The sequence below is a fragment of the Herpailurus yagouaroundi genome, unplaced genomic scaffold (genome assembly GCF_014898765.1).
Source record: "Herpailurus yagouaroundi ecotype Mexico unplaced genomic scaffold, PumYag 295, whole genome shotgun sequence".
NCBI classification, from domain to species: Eukaryota; Metazoa; Chordata; class Mammalia; order Carnivora; family Felidae; genus Herpailurus; species Herpailurus yagouaroundi.
In genome coordinates, this window is record NW_024412512.1 from 2329669 (window position 1) to 2348522 (window position 18854).

The 18854-nt window shown below is 61.7% G+C and overlaps 1 long non-coding RNA gene across 2 annotated transcripts; it reads right to left on the bottom strand.

Moving 5' to 3' along the window:
- Nucleotides 1-11477: 11477 nt before the first annotated feature.
- LOC121021346 (uncharacterized) lies at nt 11478-17426 on the bottom strand. Of its 2 annotated transcripts, none has more exons than XR_005786516.1 (3): nt 16532-17426; nt 14228-14301; nt 11478-11975 (listed from the first exon to the last, which is right to left on the bottom strand). It is a non-coding gene; the product is annotated as an uncharacterized LOC121021346 (long non-coding RNA). The 2 variants fall into 2 exon arrangements; XR_005786517.1 differs by lacking the exon at nt 16532-17426 and adding an exon at nt 15213-15233.
- Nucleotides 17427-18854: the final 1428 nt, after the last annotated feature.

An 18854-nucleotide genomic window follows, 5' to 3' on the forward strand; every position in this document is an offset into this window, starting at 1 on the left:
GCGTGTGGATGTGATGGCACCACAAGACACGTGGGTGGCATCATCGCCACCGGTGTTTGACCGAACGGCCGGGCACCACAGCCCGGCCAGGCGGACACATGAAACCTGACCAGCACAGGCTGGGTTCGATCCACGGGCCGCGGCGTGCCCACCCCTGTGTATCCGTTTCCCGGAGCCGCTGCAACAAAGCGCCCCAAACTGAGCCCCTTGGGGACCAGAAAGGGAGTGACCCGTGGTTCTGAGGCTTCCAGCCCTCAGTCAGGTGTCCGCCCGGGGGTCTCATGAGGGCCGTCAGAGGGGATCAGCTCCAGGCCTCTCTGCCTGGCTGGTAGATGCCCGCCTCCGAGTCCCCGCGGTGTTCTCGCCCCTGCACCTCTCTGCCCACCTTTGCGGGGCACGAGACACCAGGAGTTCGGCTCAGGGCCACCCCGACGATCTCGGTTGTAGCTTGATCACGTCTGCAAAGCCCCTGTCCCCATTGGGGCTCCGAAACATGAGTTTGGGGGGGGGGACACAATTGACCTCCCAACACCCCGTGGTAAATGTGGTTGGCCCTTTCTCCCCGCTGTGTAGTATTCCCTCGTGTGAACGTACCTCCCCTCTTCATCTGTCCTGAGGTGGGTGGGCCCCCCCAGGGCTGTTTCCAGGGTGGGGTTCTTCCCACAGCCACCCGGTTTCCCCCGAGGCCGTTGATAGAACCCCTGTGTTCCCCGCACGGGCTGCAGAGCTCGGGTCGCCCTGGTGGGTCTATTTGATTCCCGTAAGCATTTTGTCACCCCCTCCCCCCCGCCCCGCTCCAGGATGCCATCTGTGAGGCCGGGACTCTCCTACTGCGCAGCTGACAGGCGGGGAAACTGAGGCTCGGGGGAGGACAGTACTCCGAGTCGGGGAGGGGGAGGGTGGAGGCAGGATTGGAAGCTGGGACAGACTGACATGTTTTCGGTGGTTTGACTTCTCTCCGCTAGTCCAAGGCAGGAGTCGTACCCCTTCTGTGTCAAGGGGCCAGATAGGCAGTAATTTCGGCTGTGTGCGGGTTGAGGTTGCCATGGCAACACAAAAGTGGCCCCACGATCGCATGTGAACGAATGGGCCCGGCCATGTACCGATAAAACTTTATTTGTGAGATCAAGTGATAGGCCAGACTTGGGCCCTGGACTCCAGCTTGCTGACCACTAGTCTAAATGTGTATGAAGCTCCTCACTGGGCACCGAGCCCTGTCCCAGGCACTGGAGATCTGGCACGACAGATCCAGATCTGTGTGACCACGACAAGACACGACAGACACGTAAACAGATGGGATAACATCAGACAGGCGCGAGGCTGGGGAATAAAGCAGGATGGGAGGAGGGGGGCAGGGGGGAGGGGAGAAGGGAGGGCCGGAGAGAATGCTCCTGAAAGATGAGAAGAAGGCAGCCTTGAAGACACTGGGGAAGGTGTTTCGAGCAGAGGGCACAGCCCGTGCAAAGGTCCTGGGGCAGGACCGGGCCTGGCGTGATGGAAGAAGAGCCAGGAGGCCCGTGTGGCTGGAGCAGAGGGAGCTACGGGGCGCGAGGGAGGAGGAGAGGGCAAGGAGGGGAGGGGGCAGGCCGTGTGGGGTCTTGTGGGCCACGGGGAGAGGAGATCCGATTGTATCCGAAGGGCAATGAGGAGCCATGGAGAACTTAAGAGGCATGTTTCACGGATGGGGTGGGGTGGAGGCAGGGGTGAAACCCAGGAGGCCAGGGAGGGGCTGGAGCAGCGTCCAGCGGGCACATGGCTTCGTTTCCAGCCCCTCCATAGAGTGGAGGTCATGGCACCCACTTACACAGCGAAGCAAGAGGCCACGGGGTGTCCCCAGCCGACGCAGACGCCAAAGGGTGGGAGCAGGAACCGCGCAGCGGCGCCCGGGACACAGGGGATGAAGCAGACAGCGTGGGAACCCCGAAGGTTGAAAGGGCCTGGGCAGGACCCTGTCCCGCCGACCTCCCTTCCCGCTCTCGGGTTCTGTGCCAGTCACGGGGAGGGCCCCAGAAGAGGCTGCCCTCCCCCCACCCCGGGGTCCCGCTATTGTCAGGGGCAGGGTTTGGAGTCTGGAGACAGGTGGCTGAGAGGGGACCAAACGGATGGTGGGGTGGAGCGCTCTCGGCAGGGGCGGGGGCACCCTGTGGGACCGTCCGGGGCGTATCTGGGGTCAGGGAGCCTCTGCTGTCCCCTCCCCGCTTCCAGGAACGGCAGACACCTGCCGGGGCCAGGCCAGGAGCCGGGACAGAGTGACTTCCGGCCACTCCCTCGCCCGGTCCAGCTCCCGGCTGGCGGAGGGGAGGCCGTGACCTTTCTCCCAGATCCCGGAGCTGAGTAACGGTGACCGGAAGAGTATCTCAGCCAGCCGGGTGGCTGCAGCGCGCCCTCGGGAAGGAGGGTGCACAGGCTCGGTCCCCAGCCCCGCTGCTGGAGGCGAGGGCCGTGGGACCCGGCTGAGGGTCCTCCTGGAACACAGGCCATGCCCCCACGCCGCACCCACGCTCCCCGCGGCGACACTGGCCACTCCCCGCGCCCGGGCTCCCTGCAAGGCTGATGGGAGGGTGCAGAAAGAGCCCCAGGCACCCCTGGCTGCCCCCCTCCCCACCCCGCCCCCTGCTCCTCACACCTTGCTCCTGTGTCCAGGAGGAGGAAGTCAGCACCTAGGCCAGGAGCCTGCACATCAGGGGGTTCTGGGTTTAACCCCCCCAGCTCTGTGGCTGTGTTGCTGGGTGACCTTGAGCAGGTGACCCCCTTCTTGAGGCTCGGTTTTCCTCCTCTGGGAGCTGTGAACCGGGCTCCATGAGGCCCCCGTGCGGTAGGGACCTGCCACTGCAGAGCGTGGTCCTGAGTGGCTATCCAACACACACGAACGGAGGGGCCGCTCGCTCCCAAAAGCCGCGCGGGAGGGGTCGGGGTGGTGGTGGGGGGGGGTCCCCTGGGTGCCGGGTCCTGTTCTGGACGCTGATGACAGCGGCCAGCGGGACACGTGGACGAGCGCAGTGGCCAGGAATGCTGAGCACCGCGCAGCGAACAGGCACGATCCTTACATTTGGCACCGTTGTGATCGCGGCTGCTGGTACCCGGCTAACCCAGCCCTCCAAGGCGTGCGATTATTTAGCGCCGACCGTGGACCGCGCTCCGGCCGCGGAAGGCGGCAGGCCCGCTTCCCGGAGGACGAAGTGAGGTCTCGGGTCGGTGCGAGGCTGCAAGCCGGTTGTGCAGGCAGGGCCTGGGAGCCATCTGCCAGGTGGCGTGCTTCCGGGACCCCACCCCCTCCCCGGGCAGAGCTGGCACCCTCCCAGCGGCACCTGGCCCTCCACCCCGAGCTCCCCCAAGCGGGGGTCGAGGTGGGCGGTGGGCCCACAGGGCTGCCTGGGGAGCACCAGCGCCTAATCCTGGTTCAGGAGGACACGTTGTACTAGGGATTATATAAGCCGGCCTCTCCCTTTGTTTGTTTAATTCTTTCAGGCCCCCCCCCCCCCCCCCGCCGCCCCTCCCATCCTGCCACTCTTCAATCACCCTGTTCGTGGGGGGCTGGGGGTGGGGTACTTGGGGCCTGGCCTCTTAAAGGAGGAGGGTCTGCAGCCCAACCCACACTCCCGCCTGCGCCCTGACCACCCCCTTCCCTCCCCATGAAGACCCAAGCGGGGCCTCTGACCCCCGGAGACCAGGTCCAGCTGGGGTAAGGGGTGGGGGCTGGGTAGGCTGCTGGAACATATCTGAGAGAGGGGCGCATGAGGGCCCAGAGCAAGGGCACCAAAGTCAGGCTCTGGCCCCGCTCGGCCCCTGGCCTTGGCTCTGCATCCAGAAAATGGGGGTCACGAGAGTCCCGACCTCCAGGCCGTTGAGGAGACCATGCAAGGACCGTGCGTGGCGTGGACTAAGTGCTCACTTAGCACTGGCTGTTCGCTCTTATTATGAACCCCCAGAGTGCTGACGCCGCCCCCCCCCACACGCACCCCGGGGCGGGGGGCGCTCGACCCCGGTGGTCCTCGCCAGGACTCGGGGTTTCCATCTGTGGAGGGGGGAGGCCGGCACCAAGCCCCCCACGGCACAGCTTCGGGGCAGTGTGTCCAGGGAGGTCTGGGCTCAGGTCTCCGCTCCGCCACCAGCTGCGCCATCCAGGCCACTCGGCCACCCGGTGTCCCCGTCTGTGACGCGGGGATCGTGCTGGCACCCCCTTCCCCTCGGGGCTCCCCGAGAGGGTTAACCGCATTCAACCGTAGAAGGTGCTGAGAGCAAGCGCTGGACACTTACGCACATGCGCCAAACAAAAGGAAGCTAGACCCGAAACGTAAGTAAATAAACCAGCCCCATTGGCCAGGCGGGCAAACCGAGGCCGCGGCTCACGTGGATGCCAAGGGCGGGGCTGGGAGCTGGGAACCTAAGTCGGCTGCCTCCGCCCCCACCCCCACCCCCCACCCCCGTGGTGCCCAGTGCAGGGCTGGAGGCACGGAGCCAGGGGGTCCGGCCCCAGCTGGCCGGATTCAGACCCCCGCGCGGTGGCCTCGAGCCAGTAACCAGGCTCGGTCACATGGGACCCGGATGGGTGGCGGTGTCGGGGTGCCCGCCCCCACCCCCCACCCGGCCGCCCCGCCCCTCGGCACAGCCGGAAGTCGCAGTGCCAACGAATCTCTCCCTCCGTAACCCGCTTCCTGGCGTTAGGGACCTACCTTGGCTGCCCGCCCCCACCCCCTCCCCTGCACCCCGGTCCCCGCGGGGGGCAGGGGGCTCGAGTCCTTCACCCTGACGCTCCCACCCCAGGGGAGGCAGCCCCCCAGGTGGAACAGCCGCCTCGCCGTGTCCAGGGGCCCGCCAGGCTCCCCTCCTGCCACTCGGCGGGGACACGGCTGGCTGGCCGCCTTCTCCTTGCGGCAGGAAGGGCAAGGCCGAGGGGCAGGGCGCCCCCCTGCGCAGATCCAGAGAAGCCGGCCTTGTCTGTGCCCCAGAAGGGAAGCGAACCTTTCTTTCAGAGCGGCTGCGGGGGGCGGGGGGGCGGGGGGGGGTGGTGATGCCCTCGGGCTCCTAAGAGGCCAACCCCGCCCTGCCCGGGGAAGGGAGCGTGGGGGCTCCCGCCAAGGACGGCGTTTCTGCCCCAAAGCGGATGGCCTTCTCTTCCCTGCGGCGACCCCTGCCAGGCTCGTGAGTGAGCTCCTGCTGGACAGATGGGGAAACTGAGGCCAGGAAGCAGCTCGTCCCCAGTTCCCACACAACAGGGGGAGATGCCTAATTTGGGCACCAATGGGGGACGCGGAGGCAGCGTCCCCGGGCCCCGTATCTTCCAGCGGCTCCCTCCCTGAGAGATCCTGGCACGCCCGGGCCTCAGTTTCCCCATCTGAAGGGGGGTGATGCCAGGGGGATGTGAGCGGGACTCCGAGGCGGGCCCCGGGCCGGCGAGTGTGGGCAGGCCCTAGAGTGCCAGGCGGTGCCCGCGCCCACACCCAGGCGCCCACGCCCCGGCGGGAAGGGGCTGGGCGAGGCCTCTCCCTGCCTCCCCTCCGCCTCGAGGTCTGGGCTTGACTCCGGCCCGGCCGCACACTCCACTCCACCGCCTTCTAGATGTCCCCGAACGTGCCAGGCTCCACCCGGCTCGGGACCTGTGGGAAGTCGCACAGCCCCGCTCAGCCAGGCTCCAAAAGCCACAGCGTCTGGAGACTTTCAAAGAATTCAGGGCGCCAGCTCTCTGCCCGCCAGGAGTCCCGCCACCCACGGGCGAGCGGCCACACCTGCCTGGGCCGCCGTCTGCCAGTCTCTTCCAGAAGTGGCATCACTCAACCCGCTCTTTGCTCCGCGCCACTTTCAAGGGTGTGAAACGTGTCCGAAGGGGGAGGGAAACTGGGCAGATTTCCTGCTCCACTGAGCTCCAAGCCCGGGAAGTCCCGCCAACGGTCTAGCCCCGGTCTCTCCTGCCACTCGGCCGCCCCTCCCAGCTGTTTGGGGGGGGGGGGGGGCACAGCGTGTGGAGCCCAGAGAAGCCCTGGGATCCTGCCTGTTGCACGAGGCCCCGGAGGCCTGGAACAGAAAAGCGCGCCCCTCTGGGCCTCAGTTCCCCACCTGCGAAATGGGGGGGGGGGGGGGCGGTAGGGCCACCTCCCTCACAGGGCGGCTTCGAGGGTCCGTGCAGTGAAGCGTGTCAGGGATGGGGCACAGGGTTTATGCCAGCACCGGCTGTTGGGATTCCTGTTATGACGCGAGTGAATAAGTGAGTCCGTCTACACCCCATGCGGCGCCGCGCGGGGCATTCAACCACCACCAGGGCCCGGGCTGACTAACGAGAAGAGGCACAGGCTGTGGACGCGGGGAACGGCTCCCGGGTGGGCCAACGGGCGGCGCCCTTCCAGACAGGCGATGGGGGGGGCTGGGCCCCGGGAGCACGTACCGCGCATGCTCTCGGGCAAGCCGGGGCGGTCGGGGGGTGGGGTGGGGGGCGGGGGCACGTACAGCGGTCCCCGGGAAAGGGACCGAGCCCCGCGCGGGACCCGGCCTTGAGGTGGCCTCAGGTGCAAAGTGTGACCCTGGGCGGGTGCCACGGTGTGTGCATCTGTGAAATGGGTGCGTAGGAACGGCTGCGTCGGACCCGCGCGGAAGAGGTGTGGGCGGCGCCCGGCACACAGTAGGTGCGCAATAAACGTCCAGGGCAGCGGGGTCGGCGTGTGGGGCTCAGACAGCCGGCCCCTGCCGCGGCCTCGGGCCTCCGCGCCGTGCGGGGCTCCGGGCCCGCCCCGGGGAGGGCTGGGCAGTCCGCACCCCGGCCGTGCCTGGGTTCCAGGAACCGGCAGAAGGAGCCCAGGGCAGGCCGCTGTTGCAACATCGGAGGGCGGCGTGCCGGCGTGCCCGGGCAGCGCCGCCGCCTCGGCCCGCGGGCACCGCCAGGAAAGAAAAAGCAACTCAGAAGTGGGCACCGGGACAGGCGGTGGAATCCCGGGCAGGGCACGGCCGGGCGAGACGGCGGGCCCGGGTGGAGACTGCGCCCCGCGGCGCGGCCTATCCGGGGAAGCTGGGTACGTCCTGGCCAATGGGAGGCCCCGGCGAGGCAGGCCACACCCCCAGGGGGAGCCCATTGGCCCGAGGAAAGCGTTAGGGGTGGGTCCCTGAGGTCCCTCTAATCCGCCGCCTCGCTCCCTTCCAGCCGTCCTTCTGCTGGGGCTTCCTAATATGGGGGCGCCGAGGGTTGCTCTGAGGGGGCACGCTCAGGCCTCGTCTGTGCTCAGACGTGCGTCCCTGGGCTCCTCTCACCTTATCAGAGCCAGAGCTGTGCTTAAAAGTTCAGTAAGTCATTCGGAAGCCACGTGAGAGGCTGAGCGGGTCCGGGCAGAAGGCAGAGCCCGCGCAAAGGTCCTGGGGCAGCGCCGGGCCTGGCGTGTGGGAGCAACGGCCAGGAGGCCCGGGTGCTGGAGCAGAGTGAGCGAGGGGCGGCCAAGGAGGGGACGGGGCGGGTCCTCCCGTCGGCTGCGGAGAGGACAAAAGGAAGCCATGGAGGGCTTTAGACAGTGGGGAGATGTGACGTGCCACCTAGAGGCTGTGCGGTTTGGGGCAAAGTCCTCTCCCTCTCTGGGCCACAGGCTCAGCCATCACACGGGGGAGCGACAATACCTCCTTGGGGAGCGATGCGAAGAGAGGCTCCAGCGAGGCGGGTGCACAGCCTTCGTGGGCTCCAGCTCTCATTAGCCCCCACCCGAAAGAGGGCACGCCCCTGGGTCGTGGGTCGTGGTCCCCGGGCTCCCGCCCTCGCCGCCACAGTCCGTCCTCCGCACGGCGGCCACCAGAGGGCGCCCCTGAGCACCCGAGTCAGGCCCGCCCTTCCCTGCCCACAGCCCTCCAGGGCTCCCACCTCTCTGGGAGTTAAAAAAAAAAAAAAAAAAAAAAGCCCAAGTCCTCCCCCACGGCCGCCAGCGCCCTGCACGACCTGCTCCTGTCCCCTCCCTGGCCTCGCCCCCTCCCTCGCTCACTCTGCGCCAGCTACACACGCCTTCTTGCTGTTCCTCCCAGGTGCCAGGCCCATTCCTGCCCCCGGACCTTTGCATGGACTATTCGCTCTGGAACCCTCTCCCCCCGCCACCCCCCTCAGCCATCCACATGCCTCCTCCCTCACTTCCTTCGGGTCCCCCTCCTTCAAGTTGTACCCCCAAGCCCGCCCCCGCCCCCCACCTCCCCTCCCTCTCTCCCCCAGCATAGTGTTTCTCAGCGACCCCGCCACCCAGCACACGGTTCATTCCACTTCTGGATCTCACTAACCATCTGTCTCCCCCCCTGGATCATCAGCTCCATGAGGGCACAAAGTTTGACTTTGTGTTCCCTGCTGTATCCTCGGTGCCCGGAACAGCCCTTGGCACACAGCAAGTGCTCACCAAATGTTGATGAATGAATCCGTGAAAGATGACGAATTATCCTTAGGCTGCCCCTCCCCCAACCCCCAAGCTCCAGCTCGCCTCTGTTCCCCTTCCTGTCCTCCCCCACTCACCCCCCCCCCCCGCCCTAGGGGAGGGAACCCCAGGGGTTCATTGGGCTACAAGAGGGAGGAGCAGGCCTGGCAAGGAGAACCAGGCGGGGCGGGGCGGGGGAGTGGGGCCGTCCATGTGATTTCTGTTTGAATTAGAGGTGGGGAGTAAGGGAGGCAGCCCGGGGTTGTGTTTGTGGGAAGGTTCTGTGGCCTGGCGAGGCCTTGCCAAGCGGCCGGCTGTTGGACCTCGGTTCTGGCCAGTGCCCGAAGCCATCCATCCCGCCCCCGGGGAGCAGAGGAGACGGGTCCACGTGGGCGTGTGGAGGCAAGTGTAGGGGCCTCGAAACCCTACCCAGCCCAGAGGCCCAGCTCGGACCAAGGGGGTTAGGTGGCCGAGGCCTGGGCCAGCCCTCTCCTCCCCCTCCGCTTCGGGCCCAGGCTTCCTGCCCCTGAGCTCCAGAATCTCTCTGCCAACGAAACCCCAGCCAGCGCTGAGGTTCTCAATGATGAACAGATGGTCTTAGGTCGAGGAGGGGTGGGGTGTGGAGCTGAGCCCTGGAGGGGACCAGAGGTCTCTGGAGCAGCCTTGCTGCCCTCCTAGGGGGAAACCGAGGCAGGGAGTCCCTCCATGCCTCTGTGCCCAGGGTGGGGGGCACCGTCCGCAGAGGGTCCCCTGGTTTGCCCACGTTGCACTTGGCAGAGGACAGCATGGGGGAGGGCGGAGACCCGGGCCCTCTGCCAGGTCAGATTCCTCCCGGCAGCGGTTGGGGGGGGCGGGGGGGGAAGGGAGAGGGTTTTTTTTTTTTTTTTTTCCAACAGAATCAAAAGGAGGAGAGAGCTGTTCGCAGGAAGGAGGGATTGGAAGGAAGCCTAGGCTGGGCTCACCCTGAAAATCACACTCCCGGCCTCACGCCTGGCGGCTGGGAGTGGGGGTGGCGGGAAGGGAGTTGGGAGCCTCTCTTCATCCACCGCATCCCTGCATTTTCCAGAAAAGGGGGCAGCCTGCTCAAAGGACAGCAGACACGGCCACCTCCCCCCGCGGCTACGGCCCCTCCCCCACTGGTTACTCAACATGCTGCCTCCACACCTTTGCTTGGGCTGTTCCCTCCCCCTGGGACGCCCTTTCCCTCCACGGCAGATTCTGTCTCCCCAGGCCACCTTGGATCTGGTCTTCCTGGACCTCCAGGAAGGGGTGCCAGGTGCACACCTGAGGCCAAAACACACAGATCAGGAGTAACACTGACCTTGTCCTTATGGAAACACAAGGATTCTCAGGGCGCCTGGGTGGCTCAGTCGGTTAAGTGTCGACTTCGCCTTCGGCTCAGGTCATGGTCTGGTGGTTCGTGGGCTCGAGCCCCGCGTCGGGCTCTGTGCTGACAGCTCAGAGCCTGGACCCCGCCTCGGCTTCTGTGTCTCCCTCTCTCTCTGCCCCTCCCCTGCTCGCTCGTGCGCGCGCGCTCTCTCTCTCTCTCTCTCTCTCTCTCAAAAGATAAACATTAAGACGAATTAAAGAAACAAACACGTTGGTTCTGTTGGTTGTGGATTGTTTGAGTCTCAACAAGACTGTGTGATGAGATTAGTTATCTTGAGGACTGGGTTTTGGGTGCCCCCCTCCCTGCAATGTTACGGCCCCCCATTAAGTGCCTCGCCCTCATTTTGGTTCTCAGGATCTGGAGCCTCGGGGAGGGCTCTGACAAGGCCAGGAATACAAAGAGGCCCGAAGTCTGGCCCTCGCCCCTGGAGACAGACCCCAGAGAGGCAAGAGCAGTGATAAAGGGGGCCCTGGGCACACCTAGGCTGGTTGTTGGGTCCCTGGGCACAGAGCGTGCAGGGACATCCTCGCCTGCCGGGTCCCGGAGCCTGCCCGAGGGAACGTGACCCCAGCAGACCTGGTCACAGCAGCTTACCCGCCGCCGTGTGACCCTGGGCAAGTCACTTCCTTCTCGCAGCCTGAGTACTGCCTCTTGCAAGGGCAGGCTAATGAGGGTTCCGCTGCCTGCCCCCAGGCCTGGTTTTGCACCAAATGGGATAATAGCCGGAAACCGCTGCCTACACAATGGAAGCCCTTATTAGGGCTTCAGGGCCACCTGCGGGCCTCAATTTCCTCATCTATAAAATGGGCATAATGATACAGTGTTACTGTTTAACCTCCAGGGCTCCCGAGGATTCAAAGGGTGGTTCTCAGATGTTGCAGAGGGAACATCTGAAGGCTGAACTAGTTCTGCTAAGGTGGGGACAGTGGCTTCTGTTGCAAAGTCTGGACACCCTGACCCCCTGCAACACTGGGGGAGAAAAGCATAGCAACAAAAAGAAAAATCATCTAAAACCATTGTTGCGATTGTGATCTCTTTCTTCATGGTCTGTCCCCCCTCTGCCCCCACCCTTGTTTTTTCCTGGCCTATTTCACAGCCAAGAGCCACAAGGTAAGACTGTCCGGGGGTTAGGCTGATGGCCCCCGTGAGCCAGACTGTCCAGCTTTAAACCCCAGACTTACCACCTATTGGCTGTGTGACCTTGGGCAACTCTCTCAACCTCTCTGTGTCTCAGTTTCCCCATCGACACAATCAGAATGATGACAGGGGAGCCTGGGTGGCTCAGTTAGTTGGGCGTCCCACGCGGTGTCACGGTCGGTTGTGGGACTGAGCCCTGTGGTGGGCTCCATGGTGGGCGTGGGGCCTGCTAGGGATTCGCTCTCTCCTCTTCCTCTGCCCCTGCCCCACTCAAGTGCTCGCTCTTTCTCAAAAAGAAATAGAATGATGACAGTGTCTTTCACATGGAACAGTAGCGACGAGTTAACGTGGGGATCAGCAAACTACATTCCAGGGGCCAGATTTGTGCGTGTGCAGCAGGCTCCCCACTCGGGGAGCTCGATCTCATGGCCGAGAGATCACTCACGACCTGAGCCGAAACCAAGAGTCGGAGGCTGAACCCACTGAGCCACCGAGGCACCGCTGGTCTTACATTTTCTAATGGTTGGAAGAAATCCAAAGAATAAGATTTCGTGACAGGTGAAAGTTATGTGACATTTACACGTCGGTGTCCATAAATAAAGTTTTATTGGTACACAGCCCGTCTGTTCACATGCTGTCCCTGGTGGCTTTTGGCTTTCCAGTGACAAGGGCAGAGCTGAGTAGGTGCATCAGGGACCATCTGGTTGGCAACGCTGCAAATATTTACTCTCTGCCTCTTTACAGAAGTTTTTGACCCCTGAGTAACTTTGAACAGTGCGGGACACAAAGGGAGCTTGTCGAGATCATGACCTGAGCCGAAGTCGGACGCCCAACCGACTGGGCCCCCCAGGTGCCCCTGTTTTCACATAACAGACCCTTCTGCATGATTTGCTGCCCGCTGGGTCCTGTTCTAGGCACTTGGCAAGCGTGAACCTGCTCGATCCTCGCTACAGCTACTCCGATCCCGTTTTACAGACGGGTAAACTGAGGCTCGGATGGTTGAGGCGACTGGCCCAGTGTCACGCTGCCACAATATGAACCCAGGCTGGGTGGCTCCTGTCTGTGGCTTGCCTGCTTCCTTATTCCTTGAGGTAGAGACCCAGAAGGCAAATCCTTGTGTCAAAGGGAGACTGGATGGAAAGATTCTCGCTGCTCCCCGGCAAGTTGCTGCCCGTGGATGCACACGGAGATCGCTCAGGGCCAGCGTGGGGTTTGATGCTCCAAACCTAACTTCGGCCTCCCGAGGGCAGGCCCGGGAGTCTGACTTTTGCTGGGAGAATTGGCCATCCCTGCCAGATAGGGGAGCAAGGATCCCGGCTCAGAACCCAGATGCAGCGGCTGCGCCCCGGATCCCCGAGCTGTTTCTCTCTCCTGGGCCTGGGGGGCGTGGCCAGCAGGGTTCTGCTTATCTAGCTCCCCTGCCCTTTACCCCTCATGTGCCCACTGCCTACCCCCCCCCCCACCAGATCCCTGCCGGTGGGCGTGTCAAATGGTTCCACCACTTTGGAAAACAGTTCGGCACGTTCTTGAAAAGACACACACCGGCCCCCACGGGATGCAGCCTTTCTTCTCCTGGGTCTTCACCCAGGCGAGAGGAGAGACAGATAAACCAGGGTGACCTATCCAGACGGCGGGACCCTAGCCAGCGATAAAAAGGCATAGGTGACCGAATGGCCGAACCCCAAAATAACTATGCTGAGCGGGGTGCCCGGATGGCTCAGTTGGTTGAGCGTCCCTTTGGCTCAGGTCATGATCTCGGGGCGAGAGTTCGAGCCCCACATCGGGCTCCCTGCAGTAGGGCGGAGCCTGCTTCCGATGCTCCGTCCCTCTCTCTCTCTCTGCCCCTCCCCTGCTCGTTCTCTCCCTCTCTCTCTCTCTCTCTCTCTCTCTCTCTCGAAAATAAATAAACATTAAAAAGACTTCTGCTAACATGGAGAAGCCAGACACACGGCCGTGCCCATGGGTTTACTGCTCGTCCGGGGCTGCTTTGGGGCTACTGGGGCAGAGTTGAGCCGAAAGGAACTTGGGGTAATTAGCTGCAGAATGGGGCTAGACATGCCCCCCACGTCACCGGGTCAGTGCCTGCAGCTTGGCCCCGTGTGGCTCTGGCCGTGTTCTTGCACAAATGCTGGAAGTATGTCTTCAATGATTCAGCGGTTCGGATTTGCTTTCTGCTTCCCTTCCGTCACAAAGCATCTTGGACCTCAGTTCACGTCAGCGCTGTGATTGAGCAACCCTGGGGTGTGTGTGCGTGTGTGTGCCTGTGTGTGTGATTCTACTAAATATGTGCATTTACGTGTTTAGTTACTTAAAAAACATATTTCAGATATACACATACAAATACACAAACATGCATCGTATACTAAATCATAATATAGGATGCATAAATTCATCTACATTTTATGTCATACATTTTACATGTTTATGTAATACATACCAATATATTACATACACATATATGATTTGGGTTTTTTTTTTCAACGTTTATTTATTTTTGGGGGGACAGAGAGAGACAGAGCATGAACGGGGGAGGGGCAGGGAGAGAGGGAGACACAGAATCAGAAACAGGCTCCAGGCTCTGAGCCATCAGCCCAGAGCCCGACGCGGGGCTCAAACTCACGGACCGCGAGATCGTGACCTGGCTGAAGTCGGACGCTTCACCGACTGCGCCACCCAGGCGCCCCAATTTGGGGGTTTTTTAAGTAGTTTTTTTCTTCTCTTTTCTTAATGTTTATTTATTTATTTTTTTAATGTTTATTTTTGAAAGAGACACAGGAGGAGGAGGAGGGGCAGAGAGCGGGGACAGAAGATCTGAAGCGGGCTCTGAGCCATCAGCACAGAGCCCAGTGCAGGGCTCGAACTCAGGAACTGTGAGATCATGGCCCGAGCCAACGTGGGACGTTTCGCCGACTGAGCCACCCAGGCGCCCCGAAATGATTTGCTTTTCAAAGCGGATTTTATGGGGCTCCTGGGTGGCTCAGTGGGTGAAGCGTCTGACTTGATTTGGGCTCAGCTGCTTGGGATTCTCTCTCCCCCCCCTCTTTCTCTGCCCCTCCCCTGCCCTCTCTCTCTCTCTCTCTCAAAATAAGTAAATAAGAGGGGACTTTACAAGGCCTTTGATCCCTCTGAAACTTTCATTCATGCAACAAATATTTCTTGACCACCTACTATGTAGCGGGAGCTGTTCTCCGTGCCCGGGACGGAGCAGTGAATCCCCACACCCCCTGCGTGGGGCCACAGCTCCGCCTGGCACTATGGCTCTGAGCTGGTGCTTCCGCCGTTCGCTTGGGCTCCAGATGCTAGAATGAGTTCAATCCCAGTCCGCCCCATGACTTACCGTCGCCATTGCTCCATTTATCAGTAAATTTTACAGTCGGCTCATGGAATAAACACCCGCCAAGTGAACACCACCTGGATAAACAGAATTTTAGCAAAAACCCCATCCTGCTCTCTGGCTCCTCTCCCTGAAGTAACCCCACCCCGCAATCTGGAATTGATCCCTTCCCCCGCTTAAAGATAACTGTGTCTCAAATGGTTGTGACCCCCAAAATATCATCTCCATTTCAAGTATCGTAACTTCATAAAGTGACTGTCATGCTGGGGCTCGGTCGGTTGAGCGTCCGACTCTCGGTTTCGGCTCAGATTATGATCCCGCGGTTCATGGGATCAAGCCCTGTGTCGGGCTCTACACTAGTCGTGTGGGGCCTGCTTGGGATTCTCTCTCTCTGCCCTTCCCCCGCTCATGGGCGCGCGCGCTCTCTCTCTCTCTCAAAATAAAGAAATAAACATTTTTAAAAAGATAAACATTTAGGGGGCGCCTGGGTGGCGCAGTCAGTTAAGCGTCCGACTTCAGCCAGGTCACGATCTTGCGGTCCGTGAGTTCGAGCCCCGCGTCGGGCTCTGGGCTGATGGCTCGGAGCCTGGAGCCTGTTTCCGATTCTGTGTCTCCCTCTCTCTCTGCCCCTCCCCCGTTCATGCTCTGTCTCTCTCTGTCCCAAAAATAAAAAAAAACGTTGAAAAAAATTAAAAAAAAAAAAAGATAAACATTTAAAAAGAGAGAGACTATCACGCTACGTGTAACACTGGGGGACTTCTTGCCGCACCCAATGTCACGTTGTTCGGTCCCTCCATGCTGTTCGCCTGGGGTGGGAACACGGCTGGGCTGCTGATTAATATGCGCCTGTAGGTGAATTTCCCACAGTGCACCTCTCCCTTCTCCCAGCGATGGGCACTTGGCTTGCTTCTGGGTTTTTGCCTTCTATCGCAGGGCAGTGAGGACTGCTCCCGGAGGCAGCGAGCAAGGGCTTCTTGTGGATACGCACCTGGGAGAGGAAAGGCCACATGTCCGTCCGTTTTCCAAAGTGGTTGCAGAGTGGAAGAGGTCCGTGTACTCACAGGCTCTTGGGCGTTTGGTATTGTTGGGCACTTTAAAGGTTGTTTGTTTTGGGGCGCCTGGGTGGCGCAGTCGGTTACGCGTCCGACTTCAGCCAGGTCGCGATCTCGCGGTCCCCGAGTTCGAGCCCCGCGTCGGGCTCTGGGCTGATGGCTCTGAGCCTGGAGCCTGTTTCCGATTCTGTGTCTCCCTCTCTCTCTGCCCCTCGCCCCTCGTTCATGCTCTGTCTCTCTCTGTCCCCCCAAAAATAAATAAACGTTGAAAAAAAAATTAAAAAAAATAATAAAGGTTGTTTGTTTTGAGAGAGAGAGAGAGAGAGAGAGAGAGACAGAGAATCCCAAGCAGGGTCTGCACCATCAGCTCAGACCCCGACACAGGGCTCCAACTCACGACCATGAGATCATGACCTGAGCTGAAACCAAGAGCTGGACGCTGAACCGACGGAGCCACCCAGGCGCCCCATGGAACGTCATTCTTTTTAAAGACTGTCTCGTTTCATCAGGAGGCTGTACCATTACGTGTAGCATGCGTTCTCCACAGGAGCAAAACTGATCCTGAGGGGACGGGGACGGGGGGCAGTGAATAAAATCTTACTCTTCTAACGTACAAAACACAGATCTACATAAAGTAGAAAACAAACATGCAGTATACCTGTGGAATTAAAAGTGGATGAGAGATGGGGGCACCCGGGGGGCTCCGTCGGTGAAGCATCCGACTTTGGCTCAGGTCATGATCTCACAGTTTTTGGGTTGGAGCCCCACGTTGGGCTCTGGGCTGACGACTCAGAGCCTGGACGCCACTTCAGATTCTCTCTCTCTCTCTCTCTCTCTCTCTGCCCCTCCCACCCCACTTGTACTCTCTCCCTCCCCCCCCCCAGTCTCTCTCGCTCTCCCTCTCTCAAAAATAAATGAACCTTAAAAAAAAGTTGATGAGAGATGATTAGAAAATAAACAGTCTAAAACAGCTCCAGGGTGCATATAATGAAAAAAGGGCTGAGAAACGCCGTATGGCCATTTTCACAAGCATACGGCAATGGCATCTTCAGGGGCACGGATACGTCGTAGAAGTTCGAGATAGACTCCCAGAAGTTAGACCATAAGATCGAACCTTGTCTTGGGCCTCTGCCGCGCACGCCAAACGGCTCTCCCAATTCATACCCACATTCGCCTCCAAGCAGTTTATGAAAATGCTTGTTTCACCACATCCTCACCAGCACTAGCTTTTATCAGTTTAAACATCTTTACCTACTTTCTTTGATGAGTGCCAAAGCATAAGGTGTTTTCTTCCTGTTTGCTATCCTCTCTTTGGTCTGCGTAAGGCTGGGCACTTTTCATGCGTTGACGAATCCCTTCCGTCTCCCAGGAATGAAACAGAGTGAGAGAACTTCAGGCCAAACAGCTGGAGGAAGGGGGGGCTTTGCTCCACAGTGGCAGAAACTCAGCTCAGCTGTGTCCTACGGTTATACAGGAAGCAGGAGGTGATGGTCTGAGACATTCTCGGCCTATTCAGAAGAAGCTGAAATGATGCGATTCAGTCAGGAAAGCATCCTCTGGGCTAGCTGGGTGACCTCAGGGACCTATCTAAACCTCTCTGAGCCTCGGTTTCCTGATAAAACGGAGATGGAGTTATAGGGCTGCTACGAAGGTAACTGAGCAGGCTCACATGCAGCACTGTTCCCACAGCCCAGGGGTGGCCTCCTGGGGGACATGATGGGTGGGGGCTCCGTCGGTGCCGCCCCCGGTTGTCCCCTGGGCCCCAACCCCTGGGATCCGGCTGCTATCAACCCATCCCCCCCCCTTCCTCTCAGGTACCTAAGAGGGAGGGAGGGACAGAAGACTCGAGCTGGGGATTAACAGAGGCAGATTAGAGATGAGGAAGGAGGATGGAGAGGGGGAGAGAGACAAGGTGGGTGGGGGAAGGGGTCGCTATCCCCTTAACCCTTCCCTTACCAAAACCAGAATAGACACCCCCCTTCCTCCGGCTTCAGGTTTGTGAGAGGCAAGGCCACCTGCACAGCGTTCCCCTCCCCCCAGCGGAGCGCCCTGGAGAAGGCGCCAGGATTAGGGTCCTCGGGCTCCCGACATGCTGGTTGACCAGGGGGAAATGAGGTGCCCTCTCTGGGCCTCAGTTTTCCCTTCTGAAAACCTACGAGAGTGTGCAGATGGGATGAGACCTCAGGCCTCAGAGTGGGTGCTCCCAGCCCGGTGGAGATCCGCTAAGTGCGGGCCGAGGCTTACTGAGCACCTACTATGTAGGCAGGGTAGTGTCACATCTCGTTTGCTCGAGATTTCCCAGCCTCTGGGATGCCCAGCGGCGCGCACAGAACCGCAGAGTCAACTTCCAGAAGCCCCCAGAGTCAGCCATGGCTCCAGAAGGGCGGCCCAGGGCCCGATTCTGGTCGTGAGATGCCGCCTGCCCCCACCCTCAACCCTGGCGTCCTCCCTGGGGGAGCTGGGAACCACTTCCCCAAAGGGGTCCCTGAACCCCGGAGCCCCCAGTGCGGGGGAACTGGGGTCGCAGGCACAGGGAAACCCGGGCCGAAGGATGATAACAGAATCTTCTCCACCCACCAGGCTCGGGCGAGACCCCTCCCGTCGTCCCCCAGCTGCGCCAGACGCAGAGCCGGGGAGGGGGGGAAGGGGGCGGCGCCTGTTCTGCGGCGGCCGGGGGAGGAGGACTGCGGGAGAGCGCTGAGGGGTGGGGGGGCGCTGCGGCACCGCGTCCCAGCTCTCCGCTGCCCGCTCGGCAGGGGCGGGGGGCTGACCCTCCTCGGCCCCGCCCTCCCCCCCCCCGCCCCCCCGCCCCCCCCCCCGCTGCAGAGGCACCACCATTAATCCTGACCCGGGGAGGGGGCGCCCGCTCACCCCCACCTGTGCAGCCGCCGCGCGCGCTCCCCGCCCCCCGCCCCGCTGGAGCCCCTGCGGGTCCCGCAGGGGACCCCCGCCCCCCAGGTCTGTCGTCCTCGGTGTCCGAGTCTCTGTCTGCGTCCCCATCTGTCCCGTCTCCCCCCGCTCTGCGTGCCTGTTGTGACTGCGTGTATCCGGGACACCTGCACTCGCTGGTCTGGGTGGCTGGCGCAATCGCCGGGGGGGGGGGGGGGGGGAGGGGTCCTGGGGGTGGGGGTGCAGGTCAGTCCGAGGCCCGGAGTGTCTTCCTAGGGTTGTCAACCTGGGCGAGCGTCCAGGTGACACCCTACAGGCTGTGAGTCTGTGTACGGGACAGCGTGGCGGCTGTGGCTGTCTGGGTGACACCCGCAGGCTGTGAATATGTGAGTCCCCGAGCGTCTGGCTGGGTGACACCCGCAGGCTGTGTGAGTCTGTGTTCGTGGCAGCCCGCAGGGGCTGTGCGTCCGAGACGCCGCATCGGCTGCCAGCGCGGGTCCCCGTGTGTCTGGATGGCACCGCAGGCTGTGTGTGTCGTGACGAGTGTGTGGGTCTGCGCGCGTCGGTGTGCGTGGCGTGTCCGCGTCGGAGTCGAGGAGGCCCGGGCCGCGAGTGTCCCCGAGCCCTCTGCGCGCGCGCGCGTGTGTGTGTGTGTGTGTGTGTGTGTGTGCGCGCGAGCGCGCGCGCGC